We start from the raw sequence: 22311 nt of genomic DNA, 5'->3' as shown, positions 1-22311 counted from the left end.
CTCAGCCTCCCAAAGTGCTGGGATTACAGTCGTGAGCCACCGTGCCCAGCCAACACATTTTTAACACTATGAAAATAATAGCAACAATCTAAATGTTCATCCATGGTAGAGGGTGCTAATGGCTTGAACGTGTCCTCCCAAATTTCATCTGTTGGAAACTTAATCTTCAAATTCATATGTTTATGGTATTTGGACATGGGGTCTTTGGGAAGTAATTGAGATTAGGTAAGGTCATCAGGCTGAGGGCTTTATAATGGGACTGATGACTTTATAAGAAAAAGAAGAGAGACCTGAGCTGACACCACATTCTTGCCTTCTGGTTATATGACGCTCTCTGCCATGTTATGATGTAGCAAGAAGGCCCTCACCAGATGCTGAGCAGATGCTGGTGCCATACTCTTGGACTTTCCAGCCTCCAGAACGATGAGCTAAGTAAACCTCTATTCTTAATAAATTAGTCTGTGGTATTCAGGTATAGCAACAGAAAACAAAGACAGAAAGGTTGAAGAAACTACAGCACCTCCATGCAATGGAGTTCTGTGCATCTGTAAAAAGAATGAGGAAGGTCTCTATGAACTGATACAGAATTTTGCAGGATATGTTGGTTAGGTGAATAAAGCAAAAACAAAAAGCATCTGTAATAAGCTATCCTTCATGTGAGGAAGAATAGAATATAGGAAAATACATATATATCTGTTCATTTGTACAAAATGCATATGAGAAGGTTGAATCAGAAACTATGACAGGCTCAATTTAAAACTCATTTCATGAACTCTGGGTGAGATATATTTCTAATAAAGATGTATCTGGCCAATGACAGCTTTAGCTTTTAATCAGATGCTAAATTTCCAAGGGTAAGAGATAGAATAATTCATTCAACTGCCTTTTGTGTAGCTAGTTTTATTTGTTACCTTTGTTAAATATTTGATAGAGCTTCCAACCCTCACAATCAGTGCAACTGAGGAAAAAGATTGTAGATTGATGCAAAACGCTGATGACCTCCCCCTTGAAACCAATGGCATATGTAGTTTGAGTTACCTATAAACAAGGGTTCCTGTCCCTGTGTGGACCCTCAGAACTGCTGTTTTTAATATTAGGTACTAAGGAGCCCTGTACTGAGGAAACTATGCTTGAAGGTTAGCAGTTGCTTAAAGCTCCTTGTTAGAGTGGAGTATCTCCAGTGTTTTGTGGATCATTATCAAGAGCCTGTGGAAATGCAAATAAAACCAGTCTCATTATTACAATTTGGGCTATATGTTACCAGGGAAAACAGTAAGAGAAAGGCAGAAATAACAGAACTGAGAGGTGAAATTTTAATATGGTGTAGCTGCATCTGTGCTTATATGTTATAAATAGGAATAGGGAAAAAATAACATTGTAGAGAGGCAGCCAGGTATGGGAAAAGAATAGGAGGTATGCCTCAGACCCAAATTTAAATCATGATTCAGATACTTATTAGATGTAACTTTTGTAAGCTGTGTAACTTCTCAGAGTCTGTTTCCTTTTCTGTAAGGTAGGGATAAGATCATCCCTTTTTTGAGCTGTCGCGAGAATTGGATAAGGAACTGTATATCTGGCATATACTAGGTTTATAAAAGGTGGTGCATTCCTCCCTCTGATACTTACAGTTTTGTGTGTTCATTTTTGCGTGTTTATTTTCATTTTTGTATTGTTTTTCTCTTTTGTTTCAGATCTAATTCATTGTCTTGGCTCTCTAATTATTAGAGTTGCCCAGGGTTGACTGCTGACTGGTGTTTTTGCTTGTTTCTTCCACAGAGGTCTCTCTGACCATGGTTTTAACTACGATTTTCTTTCCCCGAGAGGAAACAATACCATTATCAATTTATGAACTGTTCATATTAACACCATAGAAGAATGTTGCAAAACTACTTTGATTTCCAACTATGGATCATTAATCTCACTATCTTTAAAGGCCTCTTATGTGTAAGGTATTACCTACCTACTAGTCTTTTGAAGAATTCTGGTTGTAAAAAAGTTTATAATTAAAGCAGAATGATACAGGCGAAATATAGATGCATTGACCATGTTATGGGGCCTTAGAAAATGGAGCCATTAATTAGGATCAGGGAAATCTTTTTTAAAAAAGAAGCATTCAAAGTGGATCTTGAAGGAGAAAAATTTCAAGAGGAAAATTATTTGAGAAATTGATTATTTGGTGTTACAGCTTAATTTTATTCAAAGCACATGAAAGGGGGAGAGCAGAAATCAAAGGGCTCTAAGTGAATAAGCTTTAACATGTTCCTCATTTTTATGTTTATGTTGGGCAGAAAATTGTTACAGAGGACAGAGTTGTGAGAAAAGGCATTTTTCCCCCACTGAGTCATTCACAAGTCATAGAAAGAACCAAAATCAGGAAATTACCTCTTCTTTTATTGAAGCTAAGGTCTTGGTTTAATGGAAACCACTCACTAGAGAGATGAGAAATAGTGTCAATTAAGTTCATCTCCCATCTTGTTATGTAGAAATAGCAGAGCATTGAAACCAAGCTGCAGACAGGAGCCTTGTGTCTAGTAATTTGATGTGGCTCTGATGGAAGTAGTATACCAATTCAGAGATGCAAGTCCAGGTTGCACTGTGTTATGGGAGAAGTTTGTGAAATGGTGGCCATATTATCAGTGGTCACAGTTGATTTGTGTAAGAAGACTTTGTAGTTTATCAATGTGTAGGATGCTTTGAACAGAATAGTTATCCAGTTTTTATTTGTGGCATGAAGGACGTGGTCTCCAGAGTCAGGAAATCTAGACTCACAGCTGTGTGACTTGATCTTTGGGAACCTCAGTTTCTTTATGAATAAAATGAACTGATGTTAATACTAACTAGGGTTGGTGAAGATAGCAAAAGTACAACTACAGACAAAGAGGGCTTAAAACTGTTTAGGACTTTCATGTCAGTTACCATTCAAGGGAGCATTAGTGAATCAACCAATAAATTACCTGGCCTATGACATAGTTTACCATGGAATGAAAAAGCATTCTGCAAAGAAAACAAGGGAATTATTGAGTTCTTAACTTGTGTGGTTCAAATAAACTCTCCATATAGCCTATACAGAGGCTCTCTCTGGTTGCCAAAACAGTGTTTTTCAAACTGTAGGTTTTAACTTGTTACTGGGTCATGGAATCAGTTTAGAGTTGGCACCAGGATTTTTTTAATTGATGAATCAGAAAAAGAATAGAATACAATATAAAATATCAAACCACCTTGTATAGTAAGAGTACTAACTTATTAATAAAAATGTTATTCTATGCCTATACTCATATATATACACATATAAAGATGAGTTAGAAGTGGCAAATGTGTTTTTTAAAATGGCTTGCAGTCAGTCAGCATCTGAAAAAGTTTGTTCTAGAGTGTCACTGATGAATTGTATTCTCAAATATCTCCTTCCCTTACATTTCTCATAAGCTTTACTTTTCTACATTCTCAACTGTCCACCTGACATATTCACTAGGTTGTTTAGCCTTTTTCTCAAACTGATATTCCTAAAACTGAACCTTCTCTACCTTCAGATCATTTTATCCTGCAAATTTTTAATTTTTATGTATTCATTATATACTCAGTTACTTTTTGTCAAGCCTTAGTAGTTTCAACCCTTGCCTTTCTCTTCACTCTTTCCCATCTTTAATCGGTGAATATAGTTTATGGAATTGACCTTAATTAATTGCCTAGTATTGGTATGCCATATGCTTTATATATGTTGTTTCATGGAATTCTTACCATATATTTATAATGAAATGAGGCTGAAAGGTGTTGAGTAACCAACCAGATGTTACATGCATTGTATTTATGTAGATCAGTTCTTTTAGCTCAATCAGCTTAGATCTATCTGGCTCGAAACCTTAATGCTTTGTTACATCCTGCCACCTTCCCAAACACCCTCTTTAAAATTTCTTCAGGAGCTCAGCATGATATTAGAGCAGTTATAATCCAGAATTATAATCACTACATGGTCCTGGGTTGTAATCAAGGCTCATATTGCTGGAAAGGACTTCAGAGCTCTCAACTGTTATTTTGAAAAAGACATAATTAAGACTTAGATAGGTTAAGCGACTTCTCTGAAGCCATAGGCTAATTAGAGGCAGAGCCGTGGCCAGAATTCCGGTCTTGGTTTTAGTGTAGTGATGTTTTCGTCTTTTCTACTAGCCTCAGGAGCTAGAACAAAGGGTGGAAAAATGAAAAACAGGATCCACAGAACAAAGAGCTATTGAATACCCCAAGGTGTCAGAGCCTTTAGAAGAAATTGATTCCTTATTAAGTCCTTAGGATCAGAAATCCTTTGAGATTTTCATCTGAATCATCATGGGTCAATATCCTTCTAAAAGCTCTTTACTGGCCAATGTTCTATATGTTGCTTGCATGAAATTCCTTCAAGGAAAGAGAATAAAGTTAGAGAGCCTGCAATCCTATAACTGGGTCTTCTAATAAGTTGAGGGATTCCAAGTTTTAGAGAAATAGACTTACTGATTCTTAATTTTATCTTTCCTTTGGTCTCCAGCTGACCAAGTAAGGGTAGAATTCAAGGTAGGCTCAGAATTGTGGAGGCAGTGAGTGAATTCTTCATTCCTGCTCTTCATGCTTTCACTTCAATCCTTAATACACTGGGTTATCCCAACCTTGGTCTGCTCACTTGTTCACTCATTTCAACTTTTGGGAGCTGCACAACGATCTTTGTTTTGAATTTGGCTTAAAGATAAGGTTTCCTTTACCTCCATGTCCACCACCCCATTCCCAATAAAACTGCTTTTGCAGTGCATTTACTTCCTTTGTTGAGAGGTGGGTTCTTAGTTCAAGTTTCTGGCAGTTTTCAGGCAATACTTGGTAAAGATGGCACAGTGGTTAAATAATCTCTTTTTTTTTTTTTGAGACAGAGTCTTGCTCTGTCACCAAGGCTGGAGTGTAATGGCATGATCTCAGCTCACTGCAAACTCCACCTCCTGGGTTCTTCAAAGGATTTTCCTTCCTCAGCCTCCCAAGTAGCTAGGAAAACGATCTCTTTAACACTGGGCTTCCAGATATTTGGAATACACAGTGGTGTCTAAAAAATATGCATCTTTATTTGAACACATTCAATTTATGAGACACCATTTCAAAATGCAAAAGTTTTGTATTTTTGATAGACTTACCTGAGTCTTTAGATTAAAGGCATATATTCTAAAGAAATGACTTTAGTAAACACCCTCCTACATTCATATAGGCCTATGATAAAAGCATAGTTATTTTGTTCATTATAGTTTAAAATAATTGATCATTTCAGATGGACCACAACATATGTCACACTATGATTTTATTTGTCAGGTGAGAGGTCTATTAATATCCCAAATTCAATGTTTGTTTTTATTTAGAAGGAAAATATATTCCAAAATAAACAGAAATTGAACGCCCCTCTGCACCATGCATGCTATGGTCTTTCCTACCTTTGTCTGCATTTGTGCTCATCTCTGCCAGCTTCCATCTGGATTTCCCACCCAGCCAGTTCCTCTTCTGTAAACTCTGCTCAGTTAAACAGGACGTTCCTGAAGCTGCCAGAGAGTCTTTGTCAAATCTTAGGAGCAGAAGTCCTATAAGGTGTTCTTCTGAGTCATCATGGTTAATATGATTCTAAGATACCTTTACTGGTCAAATGCTGTGTGAATTATTTGAATATAATTCCCTGAAGAAAAGAATAAAATTGTTACAATTCCCAGCTGCACCATGAAAATTTATTTTACTACATTAGTCCACACATATAGTTCAACATTCTTAGAATTATTACACTTAAGTCCACACAGTTTAGTATTTAATTTTTCTCTAATTTTAATTGTTTTGAATGTTATTTTGGATCCACATTTAACGAAAATCTATTAAGCACCTGCTATGTAAAGCACAATTTGGCAGTTCGGGAGATTTTTTAAAATGGAGAAATTGTCGCTGACTTCAAATCATTGACCCAACCATTCATTAGACAACCATTTATTGAACATTTTCTGTGTGATAGGCCCTGTGTTAGTGTATTAGTCTGGGTTCTCTAGAGGGAGAAAGATGGAGGCCAAAAGACTTGAGCAGTCTAGTCTTTTCACGTTCTTCTGCCTGCTTTTATTCTGGCCACGCTGGCAGCTGATTAGATGGTGCCCACCCAGATTGAGGTGGGCTTGCCTTTCCCAGTCGACTGAATCAAATGTTAATTTTCTTTGGCAACATCGTCAAAGACACACCCAGGAACACTATTTTGTATCCTTCAATCCAATCAAATTGACACTCAATATTAACCATCACAAGTCCACCCCCTGTCAACTTGAACCCATATACATCTCCTGAGATCATACATAGTCTTCAAATAAAGACAATAAGGTCATAACCACGCCTAACATAACACAACTATCCTTCCTACTATCAGAAATGCACCAACCCCCAACCCAAATGCTATTGCATAGACTTAACAACACTTGAATGCTGATATGAAGTCAATCTTATGCCACATGTTGAAGGAAAAAGGAAATAAAATGAAGTTACTTTCTTAGTATAAGTGTATACATGCACAAACGTGTTCTTAACAAAATAAGGAGGGGATACTCATGACAATTACAGTCCTAGTTTCTGCAACTGGTCATGTGGTTGAAGCTGATATTGTTGACTACCTTCTTCTTCTACCCATTCTGTATTCCCTTTGCCTTCAGCAAGCACCTCAGCAGATCTTGGTTTTTTACCTGGTGGAGTGACCCAAACCTTCATTCCTGAAGGATCTGGGCCATTTGTAGTCCTGCCTGGAATTGGGCAGTTGTAGTTTCCCATTGACCTTAATCACAGGGCATGGCAGTTTAAGAGACACTCTAAGGGATCTTCTGTATTCCATGCATACTCTTCCTTATCTCTGTTGTGGAGTAGTAGACTGATTTCATCTTGATAGTCTGGGTCCACCCAGCCAACACTAACTCCCTTAGCCTATTGACTTAGAGGTAGGAGGAGCCCAAAGTGGCCAGGTGGCAATTTTAACTTCCAGTTTAATGGAATCATTGTTGTGTCTCCTGGTGGCAGTGTTAGTCCCTCTGGGACTAAGACCTCTAGGCCTGCAGAACATAATGTCACAGGAAAGGGAAGCAAAAATTTTGTTAGTGGGTCACTAGGGGTGATGGGGAGTGGTGCCACTTCCACCTCTCGATTCCTGGACCTGTGAATCCTGGCTATAGGAGAAATAGTACCATATATTGGACAGCAATTCAGAGTATACACAGCCTTCTGGACAACTTTGCGCCAGCCCTACAGAGTATTGTCGCCTAGATGGCGTTGTAATTGTGACTTCAGGAGACCATTCCACTGTTCTATCAATCTAGCGGCTTCAGGATGATGGGGAACATGGTAAGACCAGGGAATTCCATGAGTGTGAGCCCACTGCCACACTACTTTAGCCATAAAGTGAGTGCCTTGGTCAGAGGCAATGCTATGGGAATACCATGATGGTGGATAAAGCATTCTGTGAGTCCACATATGGTAGTCTTTATAAAAGCATTGCATACAGGATAGGTAAACCTATATCTGGAGTAAGTGTCTATTCCAGTGAGGGCACGCTGCTGCCCTTTCCTTGATGGAAGAGATCCAATATAATCAACCTGCCACCAAGTAGCTAGCTGATCACCCTGAGAAATGGTGCCATATCTGAGGGCTCAGTGTTGGTCTCTGCTGCTGGCAAATGGAGCACTCAGCAGTGGCTGTAGCCAGGTCAGCCTTGGTGAGTAGAAGTCCATGTTGCTGAGCCCATGCATAACAACCATTGCTGCCACCATGGCTACTTTGTTCATGGGCCCATTGGGCAATGACGGGGTGGCTGGGGAAAGAGGCTGAGTGGTGTCCACAGAATAAGTCATCATATCCTCTTGGTTATTAAAATTCTCCTTTGCTGAGGTCACTGCTTAGTGAGCACTCACGTGACACACAAATATCTTCACAGTTTTTGACCACTCGGAGAGGTCTATCCACATATCTCTTCCCCAAATTACTTTGTCACCAATTTTCCAATAATGCCTCTTCCAAATCCCTGACCATCCAGCCAAACCATTGGCTACAGCCCATGAATTAGTATATAATTGCACACCTGGCCATTTCTCCTTCCTTGCAAAGTGCACAGCTAGGTGAACTGCTTGAAGTTCTGCCCACTGGGAAGATTTCCCTTCACCACTGTCCTTGAAGGATGTCCTAGAAAGGGGCTGTAGTGCTGCAGTTGTCCACTTTCAGATAGTGCCTGCATCTTGTGCAGAGTCATCTGTAAGCCAGGCCCTTGTCTTCTCTTCCCCTGTCAACTTTTCATAGGAATTCCCCATGAGGCCATCGGTGCAGGTTGGGGGAGAGAAGGCAGGGTGGCAGGAGTGGGAACCATGAGCATTTGAGCCACTTCCTTATATAACTTACTTGTGCCCTCAGGACCTGCTGGTGCCTGACCACATATATACCATTTCCATTTGATGATGGAATATTGCTGTTCATGACCCACTTTATGGCTAATGGGTCAGAAAGCACCCAGTTCATGATAGGCAGTTCTGGTCCCCTTGTGACTTGACCCATAATCAAACGTTCAGTTTCTACCAAAGCCCAGTAACAGGCCAACAGCTGTTTCTCAAAAGGAGAGCAGTTATCTGCAGAAAATAGGGCCTTGCTCCCAAATCCTGGAGGCCTCCACTGTGATTCACCTATGGCGGGCTGCCAAAGGCTCCAAACAGCATCCCTGTCTGCCACTGACACCTCAAGCACCATTGGATCTGCTGGAACATACGGCGCAAGTGGCAGAGCAGCCTGGACCTGCTGCAGAGCCTTCTCCTGTTCTAGACCCCACTCAAAACTGGCAGCCTTTCCAGTCACTCGATAAATGCGCTGGAGTAACACACTCAGATGAATAACGTGTTGCCTCCAAAATCCAAATAGGACAACTAGGCATTGTGCCTCTTTTCTTGGTTGTAGGAGGAGCCAAATGCAGCTACTTAACCTTGCCTTTAAAAGGAATATCTCAACAGGCCCCACACCAATGAACCCCTAGAAATTTTACTGAGGTAGAAGTTGCCTGAATTTTGGTTGGATTTATTTCCCATCCTCTGGCACACAAATGTCTCACCAATAAGTCCAGTGTGTTTGCTACTTCTCTGTCACTGGATCCAATCAGTACAGTGTTATCAATGTAATGGACCAGTGTGATATCTTGTGGAAGGGAAAAGCGATCAAGGTCTCTCTGAAGATTAAACACCAAGCTGGAGAGTTGATATACTCCTGAGGGAGGACAGTAAAGGTACATTGCTGGCCTTGCCAGCTGAAGGCAAATTGATTTTGGTGGGCCTTATGGACAGGAATGGAGAAAAAGCCATTTGCCAAATCAATGGCTGCATACCAGGTACCAGAAGGTGTGTTAATTTGCTCAAGCAATGAAACCACATCTGGTACAGCAGCTGCAATTGGAGACACCACTTGGTTAAGCTTACAATAATCCACTGTCATTCTCCAAAATCCACCTGTCTTCTGCACAGGCTGAATAGAGTCGAACAGGGATATTGTAGGAATCATTGCCCCTGCATCTTTTAAAGCCTTGATGGCAGCACTAATCTCTACAGTCCCTCCAGGGATGTGACGTTGTTTTTGATTTACTATTTTTCTAGGTAGAGGCACCTCTAATGGCTTCCATTTGGCCTTTCCCATCATAATAGCCCTCACCCCACCAGTTGGGGAGCCAATGTGGGGGTTCTGCCAGTTGCTAAGTATGTCTGTGCTAATTATGCATTCTGGCACTGGGGAAATGACCACAGGATGAGTCCGGGGACCCATTATTGGAACCCTCTAAGTCGGACCTCTGCTAAAACTGCATTAATGACCTGATCTCCATAAGCCGCTACTTTAACTGGAGGACCACATTGATGTTTTGGGTTCCATGGAATTAATGTCTGCTCAGAGCCAATGTCCAGTAGTCCCCAAAAGGTCTATCATATCCCTTTCCCCAATGCACAGTTACCCTGGTAAAAAGGCCAGAGTTCTCCTTGGGAAAGGATGGGAGAAAGATTAACAGCATAAATTGTCAGTGGTATAGTGTGGTCCTTCCTCAAGGGAACCTGGCCTCCCTTTCATTCAAGGGGTTCTGGGTCTACAGATTGGCTCAAGTCTAGAAATAGATTGAGGGGCTATGATTCTGTTTTTATAATTCAAACTAATCTTTTGTCCATTCGACCTAGAAATTTTCTGCTTATGTAAATTAAGTAGGAATACAGTACGCTTTCTATCAATTTTACTTCTAGGAACACTGTGATTAATTAGCAAATGCCAGAGCTCTGCACAAGTCAGGCTCTTCTGATTGCTGCTTTACCTCTGCTGTCCATTATGGTACCTATGCCCACATTGCCTTTGATGGTTGAGTGCTGCCACTTGGCCCCTGCCACCTCAGGATCCAATTACTCCCATTGCATTTAAAGGTTGTAGTTGAGTGACTGCAATTCCTACTGTAAGCTGTGGCATGCCGAGATGAACAATCACAGGGCTTTTCAAGGATGCAGGGTGCTGCCTTCACAAATCTATTTCACAAAGTATTGGTCAAGGGTATATCTTCTGGACCCCCTCCCAGTTGGGATGAGTAGGTCTAAAGTGATTGATCCACTCCAGCATCCAAATCTCCCTAAGCCTTTGGATCCCTTCGTCTACATTAAACCAAGGGAGATGAGGCATTTCCAGCTCACTCACAGTGGACCATCTTTTAATCCATATTTCAGCTAACTAAACAAACTATTAGAATCTTTTTTAGCTCCCCAACCTGCAACATTAGATGCAGAATCCCTGCTTGGTCAGTTTAAATTGATAAATTTAGCCTGATCCAACTCCATGTTCCTTCCATGATTAACCCACACCCTTAATTTAATGTCCATTTCCATGCCTGCTCTCCAGATTTCTGCTTATATAAATTAGAAAACTCAAGCAGTTCTTTTGGAGTGTGGTGCACCTCCTTGTGGGTCACATTCTGAATCTCACCTCTAGGGGCCCACTGGGACTTTAGTCCAGTTATAGGTCTAGAAGCAAACAGGGGTGTTGGAGATGGGTCCTGAGGAGACTCTACATTATCTTTCCTGGCAACTGCCTCAGGGGAGGCCATCACTGTTTCCTCAGGCAGTGCAGGGTTTATCTTCTAAGACAAAGGTCAAAAGGCTGATGGCAGCATGGGTCCGGAAGGGGATGTTGCCACTACTCAGGATGGGGAAGCTGTTTCTTGCAAAAAAGATGCATCAGAGTTTATAAGCTAAGTGTCCCTATTTTCATCAGGCTCCTCTCACACATCCCTATTCCAAGTTGCAAGGTCCTATTCTTTTCCAGTCAATACCCTCACTTTAACAGTAGATACTTGGTGAGGCTGTGCACATGCCTTGCATTGCAGCTCAGCCACTCATATGATAAGAGCTTGTGTCTGATTTTCCACAATTTTAGCTTTCTTCACAGGAGATAAGATTCTCACTCAGGGTAATACAAGATTTGAGGCACAATATCTGCTTCTGAAGCTGATTGTTAGAATCCCTGAGTTCATCATTTTCTTTCATCACTTTGTCCACTGAACTTAGGAGCAATCAACTAACTTCATTATATTCCTTAGTTCTCCACATATGGTCAAAGGTATTATGTATAGGGTCACTAAACTCCTTACCTCTCGTGAGAGGTGAATCGCTATCAAATGCATTTATTTTGCATAATTCTCTAAACAGTTTACTCCGTGGACTGTAAGTGTTCTCCGTACTTTAGAGGCCTCCCCTGAGGCAGTTTCCAGGAAAGATAATGTAGAGTCTCCTCAGGACCCATCTCCAACACCCCTGTTTGCTTCTAGACCTATAACTGGACTAAAATCCCAGTGGGCCCCTAGAGGTGAGATTCAGAATGTGTCCCACAAGGAGGTGCACCACAATCCAAAAGAACTGCTTGAGTTTTCTAATTTATATAAGCAGAAATCTGGAGAGCAGGCATGGAAATGGACATTAAATTAAGGGTGTGGGTTAATCATGGAAGGAACATGGAGTTGGATCAGGCTAAATTAGAAATATATTCCTTTGCATTTTTGGGTCTAATCATATTAAGCAGCCAACTCGAGAAACCCCAAAACCAATGAAAGAGCTCCAACCTTAATATTCTGTTCCTATAGAACCAGTCCTGTTAGCAAAATCTGTATTAGTCAGGGTTTTCTATGAAGCAGCATCATCTCCAGTAAATACCCAGGGTTCATCGTCTAGTGTCAAAAAGATTAAGGACACAGATACACATGAGGAGTGAGTTCAGGAGCAGAGGTTTAGTAGGCAAAAGGAAAGAGAAAGGAGAACAGCTCTCTCCCTTGTGTGAGAGAGAGAGGGACTTCTGATAGGAAAATCCCACCTGTAGCAGAGAGCACCGGGTTTTATACACAGCCCTGAGGAGGTGGTGTCTGATTTATGTAGGACCCATGGATGTCCAAGTGTGACATTTACATAGTACCTGATGAAGGCTGGCCACCCCACCCTAACCTTAGTATGCAAATGGGATCTTTGGCCAGTGCCATATTGTCTTCTCCTTGCTGTACACATGACTTGGCAAAGAGAAGGGAGGATGAAACCACCATTTTGAACATGCCCAGTCCCAGGTAGCTTTTTCCTATTGGCACAACTGCCAGCATTTAGCCGTGTAAGGTTCCAGCTTGCTTGTCTATGTCTGCAGTTTGATTTTAAAGGCTGCTTTTGGTTAGAACAGAAAATGATTTGGGGGCTACTTTTCATTAAAAGGAAAACCTTACTGAGGTCTCCCATACCCTCACTATCTGCCTAAATAATTTCTTAACTCCTATAGCATCTAGAGGGACAGAACTAATAGGATAGATTTATATATAAAAAGGAGTTTATCAAGGAGTATTATTGACTCACACGATCAAAAGGTGAGGTCCCACAATAGTCTGTCTGCAAGCTAAGAAGCAAGGAAGCCAGTCCGAGTCCAAAAATCTCAAAAGGGAAGTTGACAGTGAAGCCTTCAGTCTGTGGTCAAAGGTCCAAGAGTCCCAAAGCTGAAGAACTTGGAGTCCAATGTTAGAGGGCAGGAAGCATCCAGCATGGGAGAAAGATGGAGGCTGGAAGACTCAGGCAGTCTAGTCTTTCCACATTCTTCTGCCTGCTTTTATTTTGGCCGTGCTACCAGCTGATGAGATTGTGCCCACCCAGGTTAAGGGTGGGTCTGCCTTTCCCAGTCCACTGACTAAAATGTTAATCTCCTTTGGCAGCACCCTCACAGACACACCCAGGAACAATACTTTGCATCACTCAATCCAATCCAGTTGACACTCAATATTAACCATCATGGTTAGTTATTGGGAATGTTATATTAATAAAAAAGTTACTTTGCTGCAATTAACAGGAAAGCTAACCAACAGGAGCTTAAATGAGCAAATGTTTCTCTCAAGGGATAGATGGTAAATACTTGAGGCTTTTCCATGTACAACAGCTACTCTACTCTGCTGTTGTAATGTAAAAGCAGCCATAGACAATATGTAAATGAATGAGCGTGGCTATATCCCAATAAGCCTTTATTTACAAAAATAGGAAGTGGGCCAGATCTGGCCCAAGAGCATAGTTTGCTACCTTAAACAGATAGGATTTTGTTCTCATATAAGAAGATGCCAAAGACATCTGCTATTTGGTTAGAGGCTCAGTGATGTTCGTGAACCCGTCCCTGAAATTTTCTTTACTTTTCCCTTATGATTGCAGATGAATGCTGTCTTCCAGCTATTATGATGGCATTGAAGGTAGAAATAACAGGGAAAGGAAAAGATCTAGGCTAGTGAAGAATATTAGTTTTAATAAAAGTCTTCATAGCAGACTTCCATGTCTCATGGGCCATAACTCCTAGCTACAAGGAAGTCTGGTAACACAAACATTTGACTTTTCAATCTTTGTTATGTGATGTGGCAAGGGAGAAAGGATTGCAAATGGCTTTGGGGGTAGCAAATGTCTACCACAAATACAGAGGTCAGGATAGTTCCTATCCTTGGGGAGCTAATAGTTTGGTGGGAAAGATGAACAATAAACAGGTAACCCTACAAATATGATGTACCATAAAAGGGGCCAGTTTAGAGTTCTATAGGAGCAAAAAAAAAAAAAAAAAAAAAAAGGATATAGCATAGCCTTATGTGGGAGTTAAGCTTTTGGGGATGTCAGGAAGCTTGCTCAGAGCATCTAATTTGAGTTGTCAAAGAGAAGAGAAAAGTGACATGTAGATAAAAGTATTAAATACCATAGTTATGGAGCTGTTAACATTCAGAGGGAAAAGAGCTCAGGTAAAGACTCCTGGATAATTTTGTCATTTTACTTGAAAATTGATCAGATTGTCAATGGGTAAATATGATGGGGGAAGAATGTTTTTAAGGGTTGGGAGTATAGAGTAAGGTATTGAAAGGTAAAGGAAACATGGTGAAGAAATAGGGCCGGGTGAAGTGGCTCATACCTCTAATCCTAGCACTTTGGGAGGCCGAGGCGGGTGGGTCACTTGAGGTCAGGAATTCGAGACCAGCCTGGCCAACATGGTGAAACCCTGTCTCTACTAAAAACACAAAAATTAGCGGGGAGGGGTGGTGCATGCCCTGTAATCCCAGCTACTTAGGAGGCCGAGGCAGGAGAATTGCTTGAACTCTGGAGGTGGGGGTTGCAGTGAGCTGAGATCGCATCCCTATACTCCAGCCTGTGTGATGGAGCGAGACTCCATTAAAAAAAAAAAAAAAAAATAGGCACAGCTCTTTCTGGTACACCAAAGGTCAGTTCTCTATTTGGAGAGCAGAGCCTTACATTGTAGGTGCTTAATAAATACATATGCTTTTTTTTTTTTTAAAGATGTGGATGCAAAAATAACATTCAAAACAATTAGAATTAGATGAAAATTAAATGCTAAACTGTGTTCACTTAAGTGTAACGGTTCTAAGAATGCTGAACTATACATGTGGACGAGTGCGGTAAAATAAATTGTTATGATGCAGCTGGGAATTGTAAGAATTTTATTCTCTTTTCTTTAGGGAATTATATTCAAACAACTCACACAGCATTTGACCAATAAGGAAATCACAGAATCATATTAACCATGATGACTCAGAAAAACACTTTATGGGACTTTTGCTCCTAAGATTTGAAAAAGACTCTTTGGTAGCTTCACGAACTTCTTGTTTAACTGGGTAGAGTTTACAGAAGAGGAGCTGGCTGGGTGGGAATTCCAGATGGAAGTTGGCAGGGATTAGCACAAATGCAGGCACAAAGGTAGGAAAAACCATGGCATGCATGGTGCAAAGGGGCATTCAATTTGTTTATTTTGGAATGTTTTTTCCTTCTAAATAAAAACAAACATTGAATTCAAGATATTAATGAGACCTCTCAACTGATAAAATTATTTATGGTCTGGCAAATCTAGTGGCCTATCTGAAATGATCAATGATTTTAAGCAGGTTTTGTTCATAATTTAAAAACACGTAAGCATTTTTAATGTTTAAAATTATTTATAAACATTTTTAATGATTGTATAATACTCCACTGCTGAGATTTATCATAACTAACTACTCCCCTGATGTCAGCTGTTCAGTTGATTTTATATTTTTACTGACTAGCGTGCATATGACTTCAATAAATATCTTATATGTTTGTATTTATATATCTATGGCTGTTTTAAAACACAGCCCCTAATTATTTCACAATCCTTCTATGCAGAGGTGGGGTCTAATGTGGGCTGAAGGGACACTGTGTCAGTTTCAGAGCTTATTCCTTAAGAAAATGGCAGCTTCTACTTCCTGTCTCTTGGAATTCTCACTCTTGGAACCCAACCCCCATGCTCTGAGGAAGCACAAGCAGCCTGTGGAGAGGCCCATTTGGAGAGACACATATGGAGGGAACTGTGAGGACTTCAGCCTCAGCCTCAGTTGATCTCCCAATTGACATCTGGCTCAAACTCCAATTGACATCTGGCTCAAACTTAACAGCTATGACTGAACTATCTTGGAAGGGGATCTTCTCACTAAAACTGCCCCAGCTAATGCTACTGGAATACAGATGAGCCTTCCTTGCAGAGCCCTGCACAAACTACACATTTGTGGGCTAAATATTTGATTGCTATTTTTATTAACCAATGAAGTTTTGGAGGATTCATTACATAGCAATAAATAACCAGAACAATCTCTGATTGTTGTTTTAGAATAGACTCCTAGAAAAGGAAAGCCTGTGTAAGAGTACAGATACTTTAAAGGCTCTTGACACGTATTGCCTTGCAGACTTCTAGAAGAGTTGTGTCTATTTCACTTAAATCATCATACGAGTCTGTTTCACTGTATGCTCACCAGCACTGAATATTATGTTAAAATACATTTAATTTTCTTTTTTGAATGTTAGCTTATTTACTCAGTATAATTATAGAAGCTATTTACTTATTCTTGTAAATATTTTTCTTTTAGATTTTCACAAACTCTTTAATAAAAGGACATTATTCTCTTATTATGTTTGTGGCCCTTCCTCCCCATCCAGATTATTTGCTTTTAAAGCTTTAGTCCTTTTAATTCGGCTCATGATTTTTATGTAAAGAAATTTATTGTATAATCAAGCTTATCATTTTCCTTCATGGAAGAATAAGCAGAGAAGGGTAATTCATACAGAATGACTAGAAATAGTATCTGTGGCTACTGCAGAGACACCTAGATTCACAAAACAAAGCAATCTGTAGATATCAGGTATATAGAGGCAGGAAACTGTGAACTGCTTTCCAGAGGCAGCTGCCTGTGGCTGTGATTTTGTCACTAGGGAAGTGCAAGTTTCTTTGGGGATTATCAACAAATGAAACATTTCTGAAAACACAGATGAAAAAAACCAACCTTGTTCAAATTTATGGATTGACTATACCTCTAACAACAGGTTATCCCTTCTGTAATACATCTCTCTGTATGAGGTATCTCTATAAAGCAAACAATATATTTAGGAATCTGCATTGTAATGGGCTTCTCTAATATAGAATGAGAGTTGATGAACTTAAGCATCAATTTAAATTGTGTAGGTTTCTGAAAAATAAGCTTATAGTGTAAAGTTAAAATTTCCAAAGAAGAAAAGATTATTCATTTCCATCACCCAGAAACGATGCTATTAAACAGTTTGGTAAATTTACTTTTGGTCTTTTTTTCTATGCATTTTTAAACACATTTGAATTTTTTAATAAGCACATATCCTGTACTTTTAATATTTTATGAAAGCGTTTCTCTTTGTTCTTCAAGACTATTCATAAACATTTTGATAACTGTGTAATGTGAAATTGTGTACTCAATTGCTCTTTTGGTAGCATATTTAGTTTTTCTCAATTTTTGTCACCGTAACAGGTAATTCTGTAATAAATATGCTTGCGCTTTTTCCGTATCTATTATTCCTTAGGTTAATTCCAAGAGGTGAATTTGTGGGGTTAAAGCATATGGACTTCCTTAAGTCTTATAATGGATATTGAGAAATAAAAATATTTACTTTCCCGGAAAGAAAGATATGCTGTTTTTTGTATGTTCACTTGTCTGGCTCGTTTGATTTCTGTTTAGGCTTAAGGGCTTTAGGTTGGTTGATATGTCATTGCTAGCCCAAGACCTTATCAGAAGGAAGGCAGGGAGTGAATAAGTATAGCAGTGGCCCAGAGGATGGGTTTCACATGAGCAGTTTAAGTGTAGAAATGTGGAAGTGTTGAGACAGAGATTTAAATTGCTCTTCGAATCTGGGCCACTCAGGGTGTGTGGAGCTGGGAGCTTATTTAATGACCTCCCAAAGCTTCTTGGGGTACAAATAAGCCTGTGGACCTTTCTGGCAGAATGAATTGACCCTTGCAACACCAGACCTGCCAGCCTCATGCTGATGTATTGGAGGCTCCATGTCGCTCTGGGCGCCTATGGGCTGACATTCAGGATAGATGAACAGCTGAAGATAATGCCTCCATGTTCATTGAGTAAAAGCCTCTTACAGGCATTGCTGAGGGTGCTGGAGGAAATTTGTTTTAGGCAGGAATTTACTTTGTAAATTACATCGACCGTTGTGGGAATAGTAATGGAATTTGGACATTATTATTTTCAAGTTCCTGCTTTGTTTGGCAAGTATATATATATTTTTTCTCATATGTACCGCTACTGTAAGCCTTTCCTGTGAGCCTGAATCACCTGCAGAGCTTAGTAAAATGCATATTTCTGGGCCTTACCCCTAGAGGTTCTGATTCAGTGGTAGAAGTTGGGGCCCAGGAATCTGCTTCTTTTCGGTGATACTGATGCAAGTGGTTGTCTGGGGGCTGTGAGGGACAGTGGGGTGCATGCCCAAATCTTCCTTCTAGGAATCAATGTCCCAACATCTGAGAGCACTGTCAGCACACAGCCTGCAGCTTTCAGTCCCCGCAGGGACCACCTCAACTGCACAAATCTGCCTCACCCCCATCCCACATAGAGTTGACTGATCCAGGTGAGAGTACAAAGGTCTGGCCAATCTCAAGTCCAAGGTATGTCAAATTTGTGCTATTTTAGCTCCAGAGCACCCATGGAGCAGCTGAGGCTATGGGTCTTGCTTCCCATTCAATTTCTTCGTCCTTTCAATCTGGCCTCCTTTTCCCACCTTCCATCAGAGTTGATCCCAAGGAACTTTCTAATAAATCTCTTGTTAAATTCCATCTCAGAGTTGGCTTCCCAGAAAACTTGACTGTAAACTGGTGCTCACTAAGGCTCTGCTGTCTTATGAATCAACAGAAGAGGAAAGAAGGAGAGAGGGCTGAAGAGATACATACCCTTCACTCTATTTGCAAACTTGTTGATCCACCTCCTCCTACCCCAACCACCACCAGCCTGCCCCTGCCATGCCACACAGCTGCTCATTACCTTCTGCAACCCTCTCACCTTTTCATTATCCAAGGCCTAGCCTTTGCTCACTCAATTGTAGTTCAACAAATCTTTGTTTAACAGGTTTTAATTTTAATAAGTTTGTTTTAGTTTAAAAATATTATGATCTGGAAGAAATATAGAGAATACAATGAGGTTTATTCCAGGGTTCCCTTTAAATAGAATATGGTTTATAAATATCTTTCGCTCTGAATTTATGATCCGGATCACAAGGTAAACTGTTTGAGGGTTTAATTGAGTCTCTTTGATTCTTTCTTCCATCTGCCCGTGCTCATATGTCCTAATTCCTCCCATCTACCGTCCATCAGTCAGGATGCAAGATACAATGACTAAGAGCAGAGACTTCAGTGCCAGACTAACCTTAGTTCACGTCCATGCCCTGCCACTTACGGAAAGTGTGATCTCGAGCACATTGCTCAAGTCTCAGACTCTATGTCAAGAAAACAAAGATAATTACAGAACATGGCTCACTGAACTGACAGAGAAAATGTAAAATTTAATCTTTTATTCTGCCAGATACATGGCAAGAATACAATGATAATTGAGCTGATGTTTATATAGCACTTATTCTATACCAGGCACTGTTGATTCAATCCTCATATGTCAAACAGTCCCAGGAGGTAGATACTATAAATATTATTAACCCACACTACTGATGAGGATACTGAGGTACAGAGAGATTAAGTAATTTATAGGTCCCATAACTAGTAAATGATAGAGTTGAGATTCAAACCCAGTTGTCCATCCTTGTAAGCTGCCAAATATAATATTGATAATTATGCTTGTTATTAATACAGTATTGCTGTCATTATTAATATGGAAAGCACCTATCTTTTTCTTTTACCAAACATCACCTAGTGTTTCTCAGAAATATTCTTGATTTGGAAAGTCAATGACTGAGATCCATCATAGAAGTAGAGAGAGGAGTGGTTACCAGAAGCTGGGGCACAATGGTTGGGGAGATGTTGGTCAAAGGGTACAAAACTTCAGTTAGATAAAAGAAATAAGTTCAAAAATTCTATTGCACAACCTAGTAACTATAGTCAATAATATATAGTATTCTTGAAAATGACCAAGAAAGTAGATTAAAAAAAATTTTTTTTTAATATTATACTTTAAGTTTTAGGGTACATGTGCACAACGTGCAGGTTTGTTACATATGTATACATGTGCCATGTTGGTGTGCTGCACCCATTAACTCATCATTTAGCATTAGGTATATCTCCTAATGCTATCCCTCCCCCCACCCCCCACCCCACAACAGTCCCCAGTGTGTGATGTTCCCCTTCCTGTGTCCATGTGTTCTCATTGTTCACTTCCCACCTATGAGTGAGAACATGCGGTGTTTGGTTTTTTGTCCTTGTGATAGTTGCTGAGAATGATGGTTTCCAGTTTTATCCATGTCTCTACAAAGGACATGAACTCATCATTTTTTAAGGCTGCATAGTACTCCATGGTGTATATGTCCCACATTTTCTTAATCCAGTCTATCGTTGTTGGACATTTAGGTTGGTTCCAAGTCTTTGCTATTGTGAATAGTGCTGCTATAAACATATGTGTGCATGTGTCTTTATGGCAGTATGATTTATAATCCTTTGGGTATATACCCAGTAATGGGATGGCTGGGTCAAATGGTATTTCTAGTTCTAGATCCCTGAGGAATGGCCACACTGACTTCCACAATGGTTGAACTAGTTTACAGTCCCACCAACACTGTAAAAGTGTTCATATTTCTCCACATCCTCTCCAGCACCTGTTGTTTCCTGACTTTTTAATGATTGCCATTCTAATTGGTGTGAGATGTTATCTCATTGTGGTTTTGATTTGCATTTCTCTGATTGCCAGTGATGATTAGCATTTTTCCATGTGTCTGTTGGTGGCATAAATGTCTTCTTTTGAGAAATGTCTGTTCATATCCTTCACCCACTTTTTGATGGGGTTGTTTTTTTCTTGTAAATTTGTTTGAGTTCATTGTAGATTCTGGATATTAGCCTTTTGTCAGATGAGTAGGTTGCAAAAATTTTCTCCCATTTTGTAGGTTGCCTGTTCACTCTGATGATAGTTTCTTTTGCTGTGCAGAAGCTCTTTAGTTTAATGAGATCCCATTTGTCAATTTTGGCTTTTGTTGCCATTGCTTTTGGTGTTTCAGACATGAAGTCCTTGCCCATGCCTATGTCCTGAATGATAATGCCTAGGTTTTCTTCTAGGGTTTTTCTGGTTTTAGGTCTAACGTTTAAGTCTTTAATCCATCTTGAATTAATTTTTGTATAAGGTGTAAGGAAGAGATCCAGTTTCAGCTCTCTACATATGGCTAGCCAGTTTTCCCAGCACCATTTATGAAATAGGGAATCTTTTCCCCATTTCTTGTTTTTGTCAGATTTGTCAAAGATCAGATAGTTGTAGATATGCGGCGTTATTTTGAGGGCTCTGTTCTGTTCCATTGATCTATATCTTTGTTTTGGTACCAGTACCATGCTGTTTTGGTTACTGTAGCCTTGTAGTATATTTTGAAGTCAGGTAGCGTGATGCCTCCAGCTTTGTTCTTTTGGCTTAGGATTGACTTGGTGATGCGGGCTCTTTTTTGGTTCCATATGAACTTTAAAGTAGTTTTTTCCAATTCTGTGAAGAAAGTCATTGGTAGCTTGATGGGGATGGCATTGAATCTATACATTACCTTGGGCAGTATGGCCATTTTCATGATATTGATTCTTCCTATCCATGAGCATGGAATGTTCTTCCATTTGTTTGTATCCTCTTTTATTTCCTTGAGCAGTTGTTTGTAGTTCTCCTTGAAGAGGTCCTTCACATCCCTTGTAAGTTGGATTCCTAGGTATTTTATTCTCTTTGAAGCAATTGTGAATGGGAGTTCACTCATGATTTGGCTCTCTGTTTGTCTGTTATTGGTGTATAAGAATGCTTGTGATTTTTGTACATTGATTTTGTATCCTGAGACTTTGCTGAAGTTGCTTATCAGCTCGAGGAGATTTTGGGCTGAGATGATAGGGATTTTAGATACACAATCATGTCATCTGCAAACAGGGACAATTTGACTTCCTCTTTTCCTAATTGAATACCTTTTATTTCTTTCTCCTGCCTGATTGCCCTGGACAAAATTGATAGACCGCTAGCAAGACTAATAAAGAAGAAAAGAGAGAAGAATCAAATAGATGCAATAAAAAATGATAAAGGGGATATCACCACCGATCCCACAGAAATACAAACTACCATCAGAGAATACTATAAACACCTCTACACAAATAAACTAGAAAATCTAGAATAAATGGATAAATTCCTCAACACATGCATCCTCCCAAGACTAAACCAGGAAGAAGTTGAATCTCTGAATAGACCAATAACAGGCTCTGAAATTGAGGCAATAATCAATAGCTTACCAACCAAAAAAAGTCCAGGACCAGATGGATTCACAGCCG

Source organism: Pan troglodytes, chromosome 12 (assembly GCF_028858775.2).
Source record: "Pan troglodytes isolate AG18354 chromosome 12, NHGRI_mPanTro3-v2.0_pri, whole genome shotgun sequence".
NCBI lineage: Eukaryota > Metazoa > Chordata > Mammalia > Primates > Hominidae > Pan > Pan troglodytes.
The sequence above is the reverse complement of the archived record's forward strand: the minus strand, read 5'-3'. Positions refer to the sequence as shown.